This window comes from Perognathus longimembris, chromosome 6 (genome assembly GCF_023159225.1).
Source record: "Perognathus longimembris pacificus isolate PPM17 chromosome 6, ASM2315922v1, whole genome shotgun sequence".
In the NCBI taxonomy this organism is placed as follows: Eukaryota; Metazoa; Chordata; class Mammalia; order Rodentia; family Heteromyidae; genus Perognathus; species Perognathus longimembris.
The window spans coordinates 83,750,279-83,770,854 of NC_063166.1; positions in this window are offsets into that span (position 1 = coordinate 83,750,279).

Sequence of the window (20,576 nt, forward strand, 5' to 3'; positions counted from 1 at the left end):
GGCGGGCACACGGGGAGGGGGCAGGCAGGGGCCCTGGGTCACAGGTGAGAAAGGGACCGGGACAGGGGTTACACGCCTGCTGGGGCGGGTCGCCCACCTCTCTCCACGGGGCCAGAGAGCCCCGCCACCGCGGCCGATGGGCCGGGAGAAGCTTCTAGAAAGGCGACCTGGGTGGTCCTTCGTGCTGGGAGACCCTGGCCGTCCCCCGAGTCAAGTGATCTGGGAAAGCTTCAAAAGCCGCGGCCGGAGGCGGCCCCGCCCTGAGCGGCCCTGTCCTGGGAGCGCCCTCCAAACTCAACAAAGGCTCCGGGCCTAAACCTCACATTCTTGGATGATAAAAAGAGCAACATCTGCATTTTCATATATTTTACCACTCAATCATCCAAGAAGTCTGAATAATAAACAGTTCGACGGAGCTTCTCCTCTCCCACCGGACGGGACGAGGTCGGGGGGGGGGGGGCCGGGCGGGGCTGCCGCTGCGGCTCTTGGAGATGGCGCCCAGGGCCCCCACGGCATGCCCGGTGACGGGGGGCAGGGGCGGCGGGGGCGGGGGGCTGCAGGACTTGCCTCGCCCTGGCTGGGCTGGGCGGGGAGCGCCTCGGTGAAGCGTTCCGTCTGTGTGAGGCTTTCCCCACGCTGGCTGCTCGGTGCCTTGAATCTCAGCCACGGGAAAGGGAGCGATGGCCTTCGCCAACACAAGGACACCGCGAGCCGCCGGCACCCAGATGACGCCCACCCCAGAGCCGCCCTCCCCAGAGCCGCCCACCCCAGAGCCGCCCTCCCCAGCCCCTCTCCCGGGCCTGGAAGATTCCGTTTCACCATCAGAGCTCAGCATCAAAACCCCGGGGGGCAAAGGCCAGGGGGGTTCCTGCTTCGCTGCAACCTCTCTGAGATGGGCGAACAGGGATTGGGGCCCCCATCATGCCAGCAGGATGACGGGCAGAGCCTTTGCTTTTCCACAGTCGGCTCAGTCTCTGAACCCTGAAAAAAAAACAACCAGATCTGCTGCCCTTAAAAACAAGAGGAAAATCCAGTCCTTTTCAGCCCTGGCCACCAGTGGTTTAGGAAAGCGCTCTACTGCCATCTTGAGCTGATTTGGGGAAGAGATTCGAATGTTCTAGAAGCTTCTGTCCCCGTTTCCAAGGGCAGCGGCTCCAAGCATCCAGTGTTGTGTCTCCGGATCCCCCGCCTCTTGGATCCGCTTCCCTCTGGATTCCCAGCCGACCCCGCAGACCCCCTGACCAAATGAGAAGGCTGCGCGGGGAGGGGGAGGGGGGCCCCCCAGGCTGCCGGCTGCTGAGCTAAACCAGCCCCACGGCTCCGGAGGGCCTGGGGGGAGGCAGCCCCCTGGGGGGGCCAGGCCGAATGAACCCCCGGGGTCAGCCTGGCCTGGCCCCCCTGCGCAGGTACCATGTCATTGCAAAGCAATTAGGTAATTGATGAAGGTGGATTTCCTGAAAATGAGTGGGGGGGGGGCTGGGGGCAGGGACCTGGGGGGCCTGAGAGGATTGCCAGGCTGAGACGTCTTGTTTAGGGAACCTGTCTCCCCTCGACTCTGTTTTCCTTTCAGCTCCTCAGCCCCCCAGATCCGCCCTCCAGCAGCCACCTGGGAACTTTCAAAGGCTGACACCCCCCAGACCGGCCTCCATTAGCTGGGCTGAAAGGGCTGCGGTCACGGCAGCCCCCAGGCAAGGTTTCTATCAGAGGCAGGTGGTTCCATTTAACACAGAGGGTGGGAGGGAGCCCGGCTGGGGCTGGGGCTGGGGCTGGGGCTGTCCCCCGCCCCCCACCTCCTCCACCCTTCAGGGCATCTGGGGTCTGTTTCAGAGGCCACCATGCCCCCTCCCTCCAAGCCCTGTGTTTTCCAGACACTTGTCTGAGATAGTACCAGTTAAGACAAGCAAGTCCTACAACCGCGCTCGTTAGGACAAGTGAAAGATTTCTTTTATTTTACTTTATTTGATTTGATTTCACTAGGGGCTTATTAATTTTGTTTTCTATTGAGGGATAGCATGTGGGAGGGGTTCTCTAACCATCCCCCCCCCCCCCACACACACCGGGGAGCGAACTCCATGTAGCATCTGAGACACGTTCGGTTGTCACCACCGAGGGAGAATGCGCTGCTGCTGGGTAGTGTGCTCCTGGCAGACCGTGGCTCTGTGCCCAAGATGCTGGGTCTGAGCCCCCCACCCCGCCCCCAGCCACACCCCTAAGCCTGCTTGGTTCCCCAGTAACAAGTGGCCGAATCTGCCACATAGCAAGCAGCCTGGCAAGAGCTGAGTCTACCAGTCAGTCGCTGTGTTGTTTCCCGCTGCGGCTGGCGAGGGCAGCGCCCCCTGGAGGCTGTCACCCGCATTGCCTTTGCCAGCTTCCAGCTGGGCCCAGGCCTTGGTCCTCCATCAAAGCCCAGGGTACAGCACCGTTACACCAACAAAACCCCACCCTTTCCCCCTCCCTAGCTCCTCCTTTTCCACCCCTGTCTCTCTCGTTCTCTCCCTCCCTACTGCTCTTGGACTGAATGCTTTTCAGAAGCAAACCCTCTTTACTAAAGGCTACCTATAAACAAGCCGCTAGTGCAATCCCCCATGGGCTCCCTCGAAACCACCAAGCCCACTGTGAAAGGACCGGCACTGAGTCAAAGCAAGCAGAGACTCCTCTTCCCTGCAGAAGGAGAACACACGTGCATTCCGGTAGCTGTTTGCATGGAGGGACAGATCCAGACCAGAGGCTGTTAGGAAGGACTGGCAAGACGCAGAGAACCTCTGTCCGGAGCATCTTCTCCAAGCCTTGGTTTCCAGAGCCGTTCTGTGTCTAGAGAGCCACTGAATGGGAAGTACAGGCAGTTACCACATCCGCCTCCACCCGCCTCTGTTTCCGACACGCACACCTTGCTCTGTTGAGGGACTGACCTGTCACTATCAGCTGAAGGCCACCGCGGACATCACGAGTCATTCACGGGGTTGTATGGTCCCCTCTTGGGTGTTTAAGAAATGTCTACTATTGGGGTTGGAGTCACAGCTCCATTGGTTGAGCACTAGCCAGTGAGCAAGAGTGTCAGATGTCAAGTCTGAGTCCTAGACAAAAAAAGAAAAGAAATATGTGCGACCCTGTGAGCCCTATCCTATGATCCCAGCTAGTCAGGATGCTGAGAAGCTCGGGATCACGACTGGAAGCCTCCCAGGCAGGAAACATCGTTGAAACTCTCCTCTCCAATGAACTACCAAAAACCCAAAAGTAGAGCTGTGGCTCAAGTGGCACAGCACCAACCTCGAGTGAATAAGCTAAGGGACAGCACCTAGGCCCTGAGTTCAAGCCACTACACTGGCACACGTGTGTGTGTGTGTGCACGGGAACATGTGCACAATGCACACGCGTGCACGTGCACACACACACAGAGAAAGAACATGTGAGTCACGTGTTCACTGGTGCAGTGCTGTGCTGTTCACTGTTCCTGGGTCTCCAGGGCTCCAGACTTTGCCTTCTCACCCCTCCCCAGCCCCTCCTGCCCCCCACCCCTCCCAACCCCACCCTGTCCCCACTGATCTTTCACCATCTCTCCAGTTTAGAATCTTCCAGAATATCATGTAGCTGGACTTTTCAGTACATGGCCTATTCAGGCCAGCTTCTTCCATTCAGCAAGATGTTCTCAAAGTCCCTCCCATGCCTGCCTGTGGCTTGCTGAATCTCTGCAGTGTGAGATGGGCTGTGATGGGCTGACATGATGGTTATAAAGCCCAGGGCATTAGAATGTGACAAGGCGCTACGAGACACCAGACGTGGCCCTTGTTGGCATGTTTGCCCTCCTAGGGCTGGGAACCCCCTCTTGCCCTCATCCCCAAGTTCCAGGGTGCTTCTGGGAGGGGTAGATAGTAAGGATTCAGCCCAGCGTCCTGTCTCCCGTGCCCTCGAGGGCCAGTGTTGCTCTGCTTGCTGTGTGTCCCTGACGGAGGCGTCCTGCTGGCTATGAGATCACCCGGGAAGGGAAGGCCGTCCATGGTGAGCACAGCCTCTCTATGTGGCCTTTCTCTTATTAAAACAATAATAGCTGAACTGTAAAACTATGAATCTAGCAGTAAATTCTTGTGAGAAATTTATTGCTATCACTGTATTTCAGCAATTGGCTATACTGTCCCAGAAGGACATGCAATTAAAGGCTCAGGAATAAAACTCGTGCGGATGGAGACGGCGCCTCTCGTCTGAAGGGTTCAAACCCTGTCTCCCCTTTGTCGGTGGAATACATCAAGAGGGTTTCAGAGGGGAGCCATGTCTGGGTCCACCATGAAGTCATTGCAGAACCCAGGGTATTGCTGTCACTCCTGCTGGCTTATGGTCTTGTGACCCAACAGGGCTCTCGGGTATTTTTTTCTCTGACTGGGGAGCATCCATTGGCATCAAATTGTTGCGAGGATAGAGAGGGAAACACGAAACACAAGTGGAAGACGAGAGGAAAACACCATGAACAGACCCGGAGGAGATAGCGTGTTGCCCCCTGTCCAAACATCGGGAACGCTGGTGCGGCACGGTGCTGGGCGGCTGGGTGGAGGAAGCGGACGCAAGGTTGGGTAGATGAGGGGGGCCCTGAAAGGAGACCAGAGAATACCAGTTGCCCCCACCGAGCACCCATTACATACCAGGTACCGCACAGGGAGAACGAGGCCTGGTTTGGGGGCTTTGAGTTTGGCTAGATTCTCCAGGGAACTCCGGTGGACGTACGTGCAACAGAACCCAGCAAGAAAGAGATGCCCTCGGGTGCGTGCCTACGCCCCTCCGGCCCCACCCTCCTCCCCTCTTCCTCCCAGCTGAGGGGATAGCCCACTACTTGGTTAGCCTTGGGCTCTGGTTGGCCCTTCCAGCGTGGTCTGATCTGCGTTCGCTCTGGGCTGGGAAGGGCACTGAGGTCTCAGAAGACTGTCAGGGCCTCGTGTTTGGATCCCATGCCCCCACGGCCCGTGGAAAAAGCTTTTCTGGTCATTTCTGAGAGCAAGATGCTTCTCCTGGCTCTCGCTACAGTGCCACCCCCAGGCGGACCACAGGGCAGCCAGGAAATCCACAGGGGGAAAAAATGCCTGGCATTCTATAAGAGGATTTGGATTTGTTTGGTGTTTTTGGATCTTAGCGTAAGTATGTAAAACGATGCTCACACAAGGCAGGGGAAATGGCGAGGCTGCGCGGCTGGCTGGAACCCCGGTGCCACTGAAATGAAAGAAGAAGAAAGGATGGGGAATTATGGCAAGAACATGGTCTCCACTTTGAGGTAGGGGAAGAGGAAAAAATAATTTATTGGAGGTTGGGAAAAGAGCAGGACTTGCTGAAATAAACATCTTCCAAGAAAGCGAAGGAGTGTCTTTCTTGGATGCCTTACAAGCCAGGCACTCCGCAGGCCCCGGGGATGGGGCCCAGAGGAATTAGCGGAGGAATTCCGATCTATCAACATATGGTATGGCAGAGCTAACGAGCACACGCCCTAAGACGCAGCAGACGGGGCCAGTGGGAGGGAGAACGGCTTCTTAGACTCCATAGCAGAGCTTTGGTAGGGCGAGGATCATAGTATCTTCCTTTCTGCTGGGTGCCATCTTGGAAACAGATCAGCAAGGCGAGGTTGCTGGACACAGCCTAGAGAGACAAGACAGAGGGGCCATCTTGAAGGATGCCGGAGTGCTCAGGCCCCCTTTGTGCTGTCTCTGTCATGATCCTTCATGGTTCTTCCTCCTTGGAGGTTGGAAACTGGGACCATGTCTGTTACACAGGATGCCAGAGAGACGGCCTCCTCTCCTTCCTCCCTTCCTCCCTTCCTCCCTTCCTCCCTTCCTCCCTTCATCCTTTCCTTCCTTCCTTCCTCCTTTCCTTCCTTCCTTCCTCCTTCCCTTCCTTCCTTCCTCCTTCCTTCCTCCCTCCCTCCCTCCCTCCCTCCTTCCCTCCCTTCCTTCCTTTCTTCCTTCCTTCCCTTTCCTTCCTTCCTTCTTTTCCTTCCTTCTTTCCTTCCTTCCTTTCTCCTTCATTCCTTCATTCCTTCCCTTCCCTTCCCTTCCTTCCTTCCTTTCCTTCCTTCCTCCCTCCCTCCCTCCCTTCCTTCCTTCCTTCCTTCCTTCCCCCCTTTCCCTTCCTTCCTTCCTTCCTTCCTTCCTTTCCTCCCTTCTTTCCTTCCTTCCTTTCCCCTTCCTTCCTTCCCCCTTCCCCCTCCTTCCTTCCTTCTTTCCTTCCCCCTTTCCCTTCCTTCCTTCCTTCCTTCCTTCCTTCCTTCCTTCCTTCCTTCCTTCCTTCCTTCCTTCCTTCTTTCCTCCCATGAAATTACTTGCCTTGATAAAGAATTCAATTTACAATCAGACACGTGACTTCTCGAGACATGAGATGATTCTGCCACCATGGCCATATTCCTGGGTGGTTCAGGCATCTTAACGATGTCCAGACACGAAGGCATGTGCTACCCTGTGTGCCCAGCCCTTGGCAGCCCCTCGGTTACCATCTGCTGTCTAGCCTCCTGACTCCTATAGGTGTCTGCGCCTGTTACCCCACATCCCCAGGCAAAGAACACAGATGAAGAAAGTGACCTGGGTACTGGAGAAAGCGGGGCTGCCAGAACCTGGCAGGTGCTGCCCCAGCACCAAGGCTGCGTTACCATTAATGTCAGGTCACTGCCACCATGTCCTTGCAAGTCTACCCTGAACACTCCCAGAGCCCACGAGGTAGGATGGACCCAATAGGCTACGTCAAACCCAACTGGCCTGTCTGGTTGGGCTAAAGGCCTAGAACAAATAGCCACAGAAACCTAAAGGTTCCACAACAACGGGCTTTCTAAGTCATACGAGATACTACCTATGACAGAGCTCTAATTAGCAGTGAAATGAATGAAGTACAGTTCCATGGACGAATCCCGGAAGGTACACGCAAAGCGATACTCCGTCACCGGAGTTGGCAAAGTAACCGCCACAGCATGTTTTGTCAATAGAGTTTGATTGGCACCCATCCATGCCCGTTTGTTGACACGTCGTCTGTGGCTGTTTCACACTTACAACAGCAGCACTGAGTAGCTGCGAGAGAGACCATATGGCCCCCAGAGCCCCAAATGCTGACTGGCAGGCCACTCAGAGAACGCAATGTTCTTGGCGTTATCTTAGAGCATGTATGTTCACATGGAAAGATATTTATGTTCGTGGCAGAGGTCTGCCCCAAGTGGATGTCCAGGAATAAACAGCTAAACATTGCTCGGTCCAAAAATTCTTTCTTGAGTTTAAAAAAAAAATGCCTGGGATAATATGAATGTAAACATCTGTCACATTTCACTTAAGGGTTCACAGGTGTTTGTTTTTATTAGTCTTTGAACTTTCCTGTATTCAAAATGTTTTCGATAAAAATTATTCCACAAAAGAGCCCCAAGTTTTAGGAATAGAGTAATCACAGCTCCATTAAAACCTCTTGGAATGACATTATAATTACATGTTTAAAATGATGTACCATATCCATCTTCTTGAACTCCCCGCCCGGCTAGTCTCAGTTCTTGGGGAGGAAACGGCTTTGGTTTGAGGTTTTCGCACGTTGTTTGTGTTTCGCATTCCTTCCTATATCTTTATGACTCGCTTCTCAGCACAGCCAGCAAGTTCATCTCATCCTGGCCCAAGCTTCCCCCCAGGGCCGGCTTCATGCGCTCTGGACGCGGAAGCCAAGGCCCGGCGCCTCCCAGCGCGCAGTCCGCCCCTTCCAACGTGGCCAGGAACCCCGCTCGAAGCCCGGGAGAGAGGGCCAGCTGCGGCCTCTTCCCGCGTGTCGCAGTCCCACGGGAGGCGTGCGTCCCGAGGCTGGAATTTGGATTGGGTCCTGGAGTTGAGTGCAGAGGCCCGGGCAGGTCACCAGGGAGGCCGGGCCTGGGGGGCCGGGAGGGGAGGGTGCGAACGGAAAGAAGTGCGCGACAGCCCCCAGCGCTGGGTGGGCGCCAGCTCGGGCCAGGTGCTGGGCTCCAGCGGGTGCCTCGGGGCCGGCACTGGGCCCGTGGGGCAGGGGGTGGCGGTGGGGCTGGGCGTCTGCAGCTGCTTCCTCTCCAGCCCCTTCCTTTCTGGCCGTTGCGGGTGGAGTGTGGACGACTCCACGGGCTACGGGGGCCCCTTCCGCACCTGAGTGAGGATTCCTCCCCCCCGACGCCGGCCGGCCCACCGTGCGTCTTCTGAAAACAAACTTCTGGAATTTCCCAGACTTCTTTCAAATAATCCACAGTACTTTGTCGGAGTGGAAAGACCTGAATGTCTTCCCGCTCCGTCTGGACTCCATACAGTGCCGGCTTTGTGACTCGGCAGGGCGGGCCCCGCCAGGATGACCTCTGCTCTGGGCCAGGTTCCGCGGCCGCGCCCTCGGTGACCTCGAGGGGTCAGGGGCCTCTTCTCCTGACCCCAGGGGTCTCTGCCTGCTTCTCCGTGGGACCGAGGGCCGGGGGGGAGGGGGAGGGGGGCCCCAGCCTCTCGAGTCAGATGATCTTGGATGTGGTGTGTGATCATGGCCCGCGTTGGCCGCCAGCAACCTGGAGGGCTGGGGAAGGCGTGGAGGACGAGGGAGAGCCGTGTTCCATGCTGCCCCCTGGCCTGGGCGAAGGGGCTCTGTTCTCACAGCCTAGGGCGTCGGCGTGTGCTCCTCTGCGGGGGGCTCCGTGGGCTGTCCCCTGAAACTCAGCCTGACGCCTGCCCCATCTCTCCAGAGCAGTGAAAGACAGGAGCCCCGGCCTGGCTGCTGCCAGCCGCTCAGCAAACTCCAAACTCCAGGCGTGGGTGCCTCCCCGAGAGGGCCAGCGGGGCCCCAGGAACACGGCAGCCACTCGTTACAGGGGTGTGACCGGGCACAGCAAGCCCTCCACCCGGGAAGGCTGTCCTCTCTCTCTGTGGAGAGCAGTGCTGGGCCTCAGGCCTGCAGGGCTCCGGGCCTCGGCCCCGAAGGCCGTCCGTCCAGTTCTGGTTCTCTGGATCCCGCTGGGCTGGGCCAGTGGAGGCGCGATCCCGGGAGGGCGGCTGGAAGGCAAGGTTGGGGTGAGCTCTCCTGACTCTTCTCCTCCTAACACACAGCCTACCGTGGTGCCGGGAATGGTTCTCCTGTGGAACGCTAATCTCGTCAACAGCTCCTTGGGGCCCCGAGTCCCATCCTCACCCGCCCCTCGCCCGTGAACGTCCTGGGCCATGCTGGGCGCTGGGTGCCGTCCCCATCCGGATGCCGGATTGTGGCCTTGGCTGATGAGGCGGGGAGGAGCTTCAAGGGAATGGAGGCCACACGCAGGCGAGGACCTTGGCTGGAACAACCCAAGATGCCTTGGGGACCCTTAGACCCAAGTCCCACAGGCTGTTAGGAATGGCGGTTAGGGGTGGCAGGGAACCACGAGAGGGTGACTGTCAGCGAGAGAATGACAACGGAATGTCTTGGGCAGAGACCGGGACGGCACTGGGCTAGGCAGGCCCGGGCCAGGGGCCCAGGGGCCCAGGGGCCTCAGGCTAAGCTGCAGGGCGAGTGCTGAGGGAGTCTGGTGAGCACACAGGAAGCTGCCCCCTGCTGGTGGGGAAGGGACAGGCAGGGAAGGCAGCCCAGGGGCCACGGCTCTGACTGGAGTGGGAGCCAGGCAAGAGGGGATGGGGACATTCACCATACCCCCATTCTCCAATTTGATCACGAGCTGAAGGAAACGAATTTTGGCTTCATGGAAGCCGAGAATGAATGGACAGACAAATGACCCCCAATGAGCTCCGTGCTGTGGAGGGGGTAATGGAAATCTTGAGGGGTCCTGACCGCCCAGCCGCAGCTGGGAACCGGGCTGTAGTTCCCCTTTGCAACGCAGCCACGCAGGGGCAGGGCTGTTCTGCACACCCAGGCCAGGCCCTGCGAATTTCCTACCCGCTCCCTGTCTGCCCAGCAGGGTTCTCTGGGGAAAGGTTGGCCTTAATTAAATTATTGAGAATTACTTTAAGACTCATGTTTTTCCTCAGATTACTGAAAAGTAATAATTGTCATAATGAAGGCCGTACGTGTCCTGGATCTAATTATTAAATCACAGTATTGTTTCATAATTCTTATTAGCTGCTTTGGTGAAAGGGCGGAAGGAAGAAAAGGCAGAAGTATCGTGTCCTTTCGAGTCTGTTTTGGGCATCTCATTTTCTATTCATGTTGTTTGTTCCATCCAGCCTGAGGAACGGCAGGGAGCTGGACGGGCCTTGCGGGGGCCTGGGTGACATCTGAGGTTCTAGGTGGAGGTGGAAAGGCCCCAGCCCCGCCGCAGGGCCATGAGTCTGGGCTGGGAGCGTGGGTCAGGGTGTCTGGTGCTGGAGTTGGGCCAGCAGCAGTTGGGAGGGGGGGAGGATGGGGGGGGGGGATTGGGCGGGCGTGACGCCTTCCCTGCTCGGGGCCTGGACCTTCTCAAGCCCACTGGAGCCTGGCGTGCCAAATGTTTAAGCCATCAAAGGAAAAACATCAAGCGGCAGATGTGGAATGCATAGATGTTTGATTACATTCTAGAGGTTCTATTGCTTCAACTAGGAACTCCCTTATCATAAAGTCTAACTCATCACAGCAAAATGAGCAAAACAGATGTGACTTAAAATGCAAACCTAAACATTATAAGAAGACAGTAAGAACAAATTAGAGTAATTTGCAGGCTCTGTGTGTGTGTGTGTGTGTGTGTGTGTGTAATTCTTGAATAAATGAGAAAGCAAGATTATCTAAGTCTTTTCAAGAAGCCCTGTGTCAAAACCTTCTGTGGTGGAGGGCACCATGGCAGAACTCAGGAGGCCCTGTCTATCTGCCCCATGGAAGGGGCTGCTGCCCATAGTAGTTGCTCAGTAACCGCCCCCCAGGGGACCCCTGCTGGGCCCCGATCCTCACCTAGAAGCTGGGCTCTGTCAGGATCCCGCCCGAGGAGCGTAATTTGATTTCACCCCTCCTGACAGGTCACTGATCCAGGCTGCAAAGTGAATTAGCGGAGCCAGTTCCAGGAAGAGCTGGAGTGGCAGGCAGCTGGCGGCGGTCAGCAACACTCGCAGGTGGGCAGTCTGTGACTCCCGGGGTGTGGGGGGGGGGCAGTGCTTGCCCCAGCAGGGCCACGGGTCTCCAGGCCTGCGGGTCTGCGACTCAGCCACGTGCCGGGCCTCGTGTACTCAACCCACCGCCATTCTCAGCGCAGCACGTGGCCGTGAGCTTACCTGGAAGCACTGGGTGGCACCGCACACAAGCACGTGGCCCTGTGTGTGTGTGTGGGGGGGGTCCCCCATCTTGTCTCGGAGCTCCACCACCTTTCTGCTTACTCGGAGGAACTGAACTGTGGGAAAGACGCCGAAAGGCCGGCCCGGCCTTCAGTCCTGCGTTTTGTATAATCTACGCCACGCAGGCAGCACTAGAACCTTCCCGTGGCTCCCCGGCTCATCCCGGGCCTCTCGCAAGCTCCTCACTGCCCTTAAACACTAACTCCTGCATCTGGACGGCCCTTCCCCCGCAGCAAATAGGTGTGCGTGGCTGGAGACGCTCCCTCCCTTCCTCATTTCCTCACTCACCCACCCTCGCGTGCGGTTATTTGTAGGGCAGCACGTTTTAGGTGTCGGAGGACAATGATGCCGAACCCGTTAGGTCCCTGCTGTCATGACACGCGCTGCCCACAGGCGGCGCTAGACCTGCAAACCCGCGAGCCGGGCCATGGCCAGGAAGGAAGTTAGCAGCTCAAGGACAGCGAGGCTCCGGACAGAGGGGACAGCAGGGCCCATGCCTTGCAAGCTGGAAGAGTCTTCTAGAAGCTTAAGGAAGCAATAAAGCAGGAGCAAGCAGAGTGCCGCGGCCCGTGGTAGCGGTCAGTGGTGGCAGGCAGAGCCGCCTCTAAGCCCCCCTGGGGCAGGGACATTGCACGACGGCCGCACCTCCCCTTCGTGCCGGGGCTCCCAGCACTGGAGACTCGCGGTTCTTGTCTCTGGGCTGCTGCGGCCAGCGGGGGTGCGGCCAGCGGCATCTCTGCCCCGCGCTGGGGTGCACAGGTCCCTGTGGATCGTGCGTGGCCTCGGGCACAGTCCACAGAGGATTCTGAAGCTACTCGGGGAGAGCCTCGCCGCGTGCGGGCGTCAGGAAGCCAGGGACCCGAGACGGAGTCAGGAGTTAGCAACTCAGCCACATCTACCCCCGGGCTTTGCAGAGGCCGACCACACGGGAACCCGGGGGGCAGCTCCGGGGGGGGGTGTCATCTCATTTAATAGGGGACACGAGCCGCAGCAATGGCCAACAGTGGCAACAGGCCATTCTATTAGGCTGAAGTGAAACACGATTGCGGGGGGGGGGGGGGGGCGGTTCTCAGAAATGGAGCCTGGTTCCTCGACCGATGGGGAAGAAGATAGGACCAGAGAGGAAGCACAGGGCCTTTGCTCAGAGGAAACCACACCTGGGTTACATCCAAGCCGCGGCCATTCTGAAACGAGTACTAGCTGTGAAACAGCCATTTCCATTGTGCGGACTCCACAGGTTCATAGCTGGGCCCAGCTCTGGCTCTGGCTGCCACCCCTGGCGTGGGCCTCTGAGGTTCCTTTTACGTGTTCTCCCTCTCAGTATTCTAGCCTATCTCTTAGGCACACAGTAAGTGACATTGCTCTTTCTCCTCTCGCTAACGTGGTCTTTTAATCTGAAGTATAACACATAAACAGCAAGACTGGCAGGTCTTGGTTGATGACTTTTTAGATATGCTTGAACCCTGGTAAAATATTCAACACTTTCATTCTCCAAGCGTCGCCGCGGCAATTCTTCGGTACTCCAGCACCCCCATTACCACAAAAGTATATGTATTTTGTGCCATCTTTCATCTCAGGAAGATTTTTCTGATTTGATTTCCTGGCTTCTCACGCAGGCTGCTCGGAGCTGTGGCAATCCAACAAAGGGCAAAGGGAAGAAATGTAAGATAGAACCACTGCCACTAACCCTTGATAAGCCAGAGGCTCCTGAATGGATGGAAAGCGAAGTCAGCCAGTGTCGTCCTGGACGCCCATTTCTGCAGTGGGGTCCTTGTGTCTCATGCGCAGGCCCATGGACATCTGGAATCACATATATTAAGAATGATAGGTTATCTGAAATGATCTTAATTGTTTCATTAATGGGAGCTTGATACAAAGTAGCCTCCTGAAGTCCATTGCTAGGGAGGGAAAGGAGTCTAATAACCTAATCAAGCATTTGGAAATGAGCGGTTTGCCTCCTGGACAGAGTACTCTAAAAATTTCATTTAAAAACGTAATTATATTGATTGGAGAGACATATTCCTTTGTTTTGGAGAACAGATCTTATAGCTTGAGAGCATTTAGCTGAATTGATAGAATTGTATTTAAAATGTTATCTTCTTAATTGTATCAAAATGTAATCTCCAGGCTTTTACTGCGGGAGGGAGCGCAGGCTTCTGGAGTTCTGTGTTGCCTTGATGTTGATGGTTGATACCCCCGGCTTGTGAGGACCGGAAGTACAAAGGAGACCATTGGGACTCAGAGCCACCTGGGCCCAGGGAAGGCGGTGGTAGCATTGGGATGGGGTTGGGGGTGAAGGGGAGAACAGCAGGCTCTGGGGGACCCCGTGAGAAATGCACCTCAACCCCAGTCTACAGGGAGGCTCCCCCCCTCCCCCCTCCCGCCCAAGGCCTCCTTCCTGCTTCGAAGCCAGCCAGCGCCGGGCTGGGCTTCACCAACCTCCGTGCGCCCTACTTGGAAAGGGCTGGGCTTTCGAAAGCTAGTCATCTCTCTACAGCTGCATTTTAGTTATTCCAAAGTGAGGAACCGGGAGAATAGATGGGACCCTTTTCTGAGCAGCCCTGTCCCCAGTCTCCCGCACCAAGCAACACACACGTGCCGTCTTCCATCAGTCGAAACAAGCAATGACTTCTTCAAGAAGGTATGCAATTGGAAAATGCCACCTTAAAATGAGTGGCTGTGGGGTAGTGGGTGGCGCGTGGGTGGGCTTCCTCACTCTTCTTCCTTTCCTTCCCCCTGCTCCTCTCTCTCTCCCTCCCTCCCTCTCTGTCAGCCCTCCCTCCAACTCTCCCTTTAATTTCCACTTTTAACTTTATTTTTATCCTATAGTGAAATAGCCTCTTTTCTCTCTGGGTGAAATGCATGCCGTCTTTTTTTTTTTTAACTGAAAACATTTAGCCCTTTATCTGTTGCCATTTTTCTGGCGCTTGAGAGAGAGGGGAATTCGTAACTTAAGAAAACCACCGTGCAAGCAAATGGTGATTGGCAAGGAGAACAGCCTTGGGGAAACGTGAAGGACTGGCGTGGCCGTGGCAAAATCAGAGTTCTCATTCTCCCCAAAGGGGCTCAGTGACAGCTGGTGGCTGCTACCTGGAAAAGCAGGCCTGGTATCCTTGTCGATGCTTACTGTGAAAGGGAAGAGGAAGATCCAAATAGGTAAAAGTCTCCCCGCTTTTCAAGATAATATTTGTTTATCTTTAAAATACATTTGAAGAATTTCAAGAAATCATATCAATGATGTGGCTTCGTTTGGGTTCCGCTGAGATGGGAGTTCACAGGCCAATGGCCTCTTTGGGAAGCGATGGATGGGGGGGGGGCAGGTGGTTCTGGATTATGGAGAAGGGAGGGATGAGAGGGGAGGAGGCCGGGCGGTGTGCGGGGAGCAGGAAGCTCTGTGCTCGGGAGGTTTGGTCCCGAGCTCCTGCACACACCGCTTACGGTGATAGACAGCAGTGCTTTCCAGGCACCCGGTGAAGATTCCATTCCTCGTGCCAAAAGAATGCAATACGCACGGAGGCGGGAACATGGACACTAGAAGAAGCTTCCACCAGCCTTCCAGGGGCAGTGGTGCCCGGTGGAGTTTGACAAGCACTGTTCCATTGCACCGCGAAGCCAGGAGGTGCCCGGCCGGCCAGCCGAGGAGCAAGAGCCTTCCCTGCCCTTGCCTTCACTTCCCTGGAGCCCTGGAGTTGGTTCTCTCCTTTCAGAGGAAAGCCTCTGAGGGGACTCTTTTTCCTCAGAATCGCATCATGGTGGTAGACCCCAACCCCCCCCCGCCCAGTTCTCCAAGTCCCATCTGTAAACTGTGTCAATGAGTCCTGCGCATACAGCCCACTTCGAAACCCACCCCTGCGGGTCCCAGGGCGGAATCCTCTTCCGTCGAGTGAGGACGAAGTCCCCCCTCCAGTCCACCGCCCTTCCCAGTGCTCTCCCATTAACCGCAACCAGAACGTGGATGGATTGGCTCAGTCATCTCAGTCTTAGCACCCCAAGAAAGGCTGGGGCGCCCAGGGTGTGAATTGGGCAGTGGAGGAGGGGATTGTGTCCACAGCCTCTTCATTCTGCTCCACTGAGCCCCGACCTCCCACCTCACCCCAGGTTGTCACCACGTCTGATGGAGACCAGAGGATTTAAGTCAGGAGATAATTGGTCCCCGGGAGAGACGTGGGACCCGGAGCAAAGGGCCGTGCGCCACCCGCACCGCGGGGCCACGCGGAAGCCCCGCTGCGGGTTGCTCACATCAGAGGAAACCTTAGTTCCTTTCACGGAGCGCGTGGGTCTCGCTTGGGGGACTGTGGTCCCCCACTCCCGTCAAGGACATCGGGCGCTGTCCGGGGTGTTGTGGAAGGGGCCGGATGGGACTGCGCTGTGGATGGAAGTCAGGGACGCCGCCCAGCGCCCACAGGGCACACGGCCCACTTCTACCACCGGGAACCACGGGGCTTCCAGCCGCACCCCAAGTCGCTCTCGCCATGGCTCCCCGAAAACCATCGTCAATAATAATAGTAACAAACACTAGCGATGGAAGAAGGGGTCTGAGCATTCTGAGTGTAGAGTTACCGAGCCCAGCATTGGTGGTTTACGCTTGTAATTCTCGCTAATCGGGAAGCCAAGATTTGAGGATCCCAGTTCAAAGCCAGCCCAACTAGACAAACACAAGAGACTCTAACCTCCCATTCACCAACAGCAAGCTGAAAGTGGAGATGTGACTCAAGTGTGACTCAGCTCTGAGTGTGTGTGCCAACTGGGAGCTGAACTCCCAGCTTGGGTGCTGTCCCTTAGCTTTTCCATTCAAGGTTAGCGCTCCACCATTTGAACCAAACCCCCACTTCCGGCTTTTTGGTGGTTAACTAGAGATAAGAGTCTTCCAGCGTTTTCTGCCTGGGCAGATTTAGAATTTTGGTCCTCGGAACTCAACCTCCTGAGTAGCTAGGATTACAGAAGTGAGCCACCAGCACCAGCCTTGTTGATTGGCTGTTATTAATTGAGCAGAAGTTTAAACCCTCACCTTGGACCAACTGCACTGAAATGTGGATTGGGACAAAGCCGACTCCAGCCTCCCCTACTCCACCTGGCCCTTGGACCTAAGAAGATACTGGGCTTTCATGCTTTCCCATTCAGTTGTCTATGCTGTTGGCCACCACCGGCCACTGCTAGGTGAGAAGAACTGAGGAGAGGTTCAAACCAAAGTCCTCCGAGAGGACTGCCCCAAAGTGGGGCACTGGCTAGAAAGACCGAGAGACCCACGGAGGGAGAAAATGATGGCGCATGCAGTCAGCCCAAACTCGGGGGACACTAGGCTTCTCCCAGGACACACATCTTGGTGCCCACGGGAAGTTCTCTGAAGTTGCGTGTGGTCCACCTTCAGACAGATCCCCCGGGGAAGCTGACACCCAGTCTCCTTCTTCCTCCATGTCTGTCCTTGCACCTGCTTTCAGGAACACCAAAGCAAGAAGGAAGCCAGGCGTCCAGAGGCCCCCGAGATCCTCGAGCTGGGTTTTCTAGTTTCTTAAGTGCAGGCGATTGTGCCTCCTCCTGCCTTCTGTGCAAATGAATACGTTTCAGTAAATGCAATTAACTCCGCCATCACAGGCTCACCTCAAGAGGCGCCTTGGGTTCGTCCCTCTCCTAATGGGATTTGCAGGCACTAATTTCATTAGTGTGAAAATGGAGCCAAGTGCACTCATGTTAATAATATTGACTATGTCCAGATCACCTGCCTTTGATCTGGGGGCAGGGAAGAAGGTAGAGTGGGTTCCAAGCCGTGCAGAAGGACCGGTCGCACAGCAAGTACACCCCTCGTCCTCACCCTTCCTTTTCTTGCGAACATTGGGCAGAACCAGTAATTCTAACTTCTCAGTCCCCGAGACTGAGGCCACCCCGCTTCTCCAGGGAGCTGTTCGGATCCTAACAACAAGGACTTGGCTCCGGTCCTCTCCTTGATGTTTTTACCGGAATAATAAATGCATTTCTAGCGTAGTGATTTGTCTCGGCCCACAAAACAGGAGGTGAGTCTCAGCCTGGAACAGAGCCACACAAGTGGATGGGTACACGGCGTTCACCAGTTTGGTTAGCATCCCAGAGGGGACTTCACCCAGAGGGGTAAACAGGAAATTGAGATTTCTCCTCTCTCAAATGATTCATTATCTGCAACAACATCTTAATAACACTGACAAGGAAGGGGTCAGTCATTTGAGCTTGGTAATTAAACTGGAAAGGAACAGACCCGCTCAATGGTTGAGCGCAGTAATACATTCTGACATGTAATGACACAGAACTGGGGGGGAAGGGGGGGGTCTAGAGGTGGCAAGGTGGGCGAGATGCTACGCAGCCGGCCCTGTACTTGTCAAGTTTTCCCGTCCCTGCAAAACAGACCCTGTTCAGGCTGTACGGCTTTCGCTGGCTGGGCCTCTGACAGGCAACCCAGGTAATTTCATTTATCCACATTGTAAGACAATTAAACGAAAATGAGGTGTCTGTGTATTTCCATTTCTTTTAATATTGGCAAATACAGAGTTCCTTGCCAGGCTTTCTGGGAAGAAGTTAGTCCCAGCTTTCTGAGAGAAGAGCAGGGCTGTTGAGACGCTTTGCGTGGCTGTGGCGTTTGGGAGGTATAGGGAGATGGAACCCCAGAGATAACTGGAAAGGAAAGAGAAAACCCTTCCCGTCACTTTCTCTGAGTTTATCTTGAGGATGTTGCCTCAGGCGGTGGAGGCCGGGTGTGCAGAGTGCTAGGAAAAGGGGCTTAGCTTACCTAAAGGGTGTTCTTCCTTCACTATCGACAGGTGTCAGCGCTGTCACCCGGCCCACCCCCCGCCCCCCTACTTCCTCTTCCACGATGCTATGTGCTGTGGACATGCTCTGTCATCAAACAGACAGCAAGAGACTCACTGCACCACTTCACTGCCTGTGGCAATGAGGGGCCTGTGTGTGTGTGTGTGTGTCTGTGTGTGTGTCTGTGTCTGTGTGTGTGTCCCACTACTGGGGCTTAAACTCGGGGCCTTGGTGCTGTCTCTTGGCTTTTTCCCTCAAGGCGGGTGTTCTACTTGAGCCACACCTCCACTTCTGGGCCTTTGGGCGGTGAATTGGAGATAAGAATCTCGAGGAATCTTCTTCCCTGGCTGGCTTTGAACCCTGGTCCTCAGATCTCAGCCTCCTGAGTAGCTCCCATTACAGAAGTGAGCCGCTAGCATCTGACCAAAGCCTGGTTTTCTGGGTCTTCTGGTTGTTGAGTCTGGCTCTCATCTCTCTTTTCTCTTCAGCGAAGTCAGACGAATGATCCTCTGTGTCCTCCATGGGGAGAAGTGGTTTCACAGCCGTGATCACCGCTCTGTGGTGATGACGGGCCCCGCTCTCCGTGTCTGGTCAGGAGAATTCTCGGTTCTTCGTCTTCCTTCACGCCCCATGCAGTCCCGCCGCCTGCTGCCCACCCTCCATGTGTGCCACTCCAGAGTCCTGCCTGCTCCTTTTCTCCTAGGATTGGAAAAGACCGTAGTCTTCATTTCTTTGTTTTGTTTTTGTTGCCAGTCCTGGGGCATGGACTCAGGGCCTGAGCACTGTCCCTGGCTTCTTTTTGCTCAAGGCCAGCACTCTACCACTTGAGCCACAGCGCCACTTCTGGCTTTTATCTATATATGTGGTGCTGAGGAATCAAGCCCAGGGCTTCCTGTATACGAGGCAAGCCCTCTACCACTAGGCCACATTCCCAGCCCCAAGACCGTAGTCTTCAAATCCCTAGGCCCTCAGAACGCCCGTGCTTTGCTCTAGACTTGCTGGCTAAATGCTGAACTGCCAGCGTAGGGCACAGCCCGAGGCGGTGGCAGGGACCAGACAGTGGCAGGAGCAGTTGGTGCAAGGAAAGAAGACCAAGCCAGCTGGCCTGGCAGACTTGGCGCTGACGCTCAGGGCACAGGACGCTGGCGCTCTGAAGCACTTCTGTGGAGTCAACTGCAGTGTGGTATCCAGAAACCTGATGCCAACTTTGACTCTTCCTTTTCCGAGGGAGTGGGGATAGAGTCCCACCCGACCCCATTCCCGTGACCCACGAGGCCCATGGACTGACCCCTCGGCCCCACCAGGCCCGGGGCCCTGCTCCGTGTGGGCCTTCAGCAGACGGGCAGGCCGTTTGAGGCGCATTCTGAGAGGTGAGACTTGTCTTGGTGGAGACAGCCCACTGTCGGCAGCTTCTCCCCATTCCAGCCAGGGCTGCCCGGCACAGGGTGGGCGACGGCGCCTTGAGGACCTCAGAGACCTAGGGGTGAGGGCCGCCCTGGCGTCTCCCTGTGATTCATCCCTCTGGCCCCTGGGAGGAGGGGGTGGAGTGTGGAGGAGGGGTGTGCATCACCACAAGCTTGCCCCGGCAATGCAGAATCCCAGCGCTACTGCTGGGCCCCGGTCACCTTTGCCGGACCAAATTAGCTTGGCCCGGGATCACCGCATGATGTCAAAGACTGGGAAAATGAGTCCTTTCTGATCCTAAGCAAAGGAAGTCCAGAAACGTATCGCACGGACATGGCACGAACAACAACGTGAAATTTATGGTTTCGCCCCGGGGCTGGCCCCCTCTCCTTCTCCCGTCGGGGGGTTATCAGGGCATCTGGCCCTCTGCGGAATCTCACATGGACCCATGGCGCTGACAAGGTCATGTGGATTGGGCCAACAGACCCAGGGGTGGCTGACCTCCCGGGGCCTTGAGAATACTCCCATGCCCTGGGGCCCCAAAGGTGAACCCCAGCATGTTTAGGAGCTCAGGGGCTCAGGAAGCCAAGCTCTCCACAGTAAACTGCAGAGGAGGACCTGTCTGGCTGCTCCCTCCTGGGGACAGAGCGCCCGAGCCAGACGCCCCCTGTGACCCCGGCTTCCCCCGTCCCCCTGAGCCAGGCTCCATCCTCACTGGGCCGCCAGGCTTGAACCAGTCCCAGCAAGAGTCCGTCATGACACAGATGGGGCCCAGCGGCTCCAATCCCACATCCCTACGCTGGCTGTGGCGTTGCAATCGCCCGATGGGCTTGCTCGCCTCGCCCCTTGAGGAGGGACGGCTGCCCACCGAGGCCGGCAGAGCTCTGTGCTCAGAGGCAGCCTGAGCCGCCGTTCCTCTGGGGCACTTCCCCAGAGAGCCGCTCGGTTCCAGTTCCTCCCTCCCTCGTGGGGGAGGCAGGACCGGGAAGGCCTCTTGGGACGCAGGAGGCGCGAATGGCAGGTTGTACTGTGTTCACACTTCTCGTGGGATGAACCGGACCCGTAGCTGCTCCTCTCTCTCCTCCTTTCTCCAGTGGTGACGCCTGGTCGTGGCCTGCACACGTTGAATTCCTTCTGAGCATCTGTTTCCGAAAGGCATCCTCCAACAGAAGTGCAGCG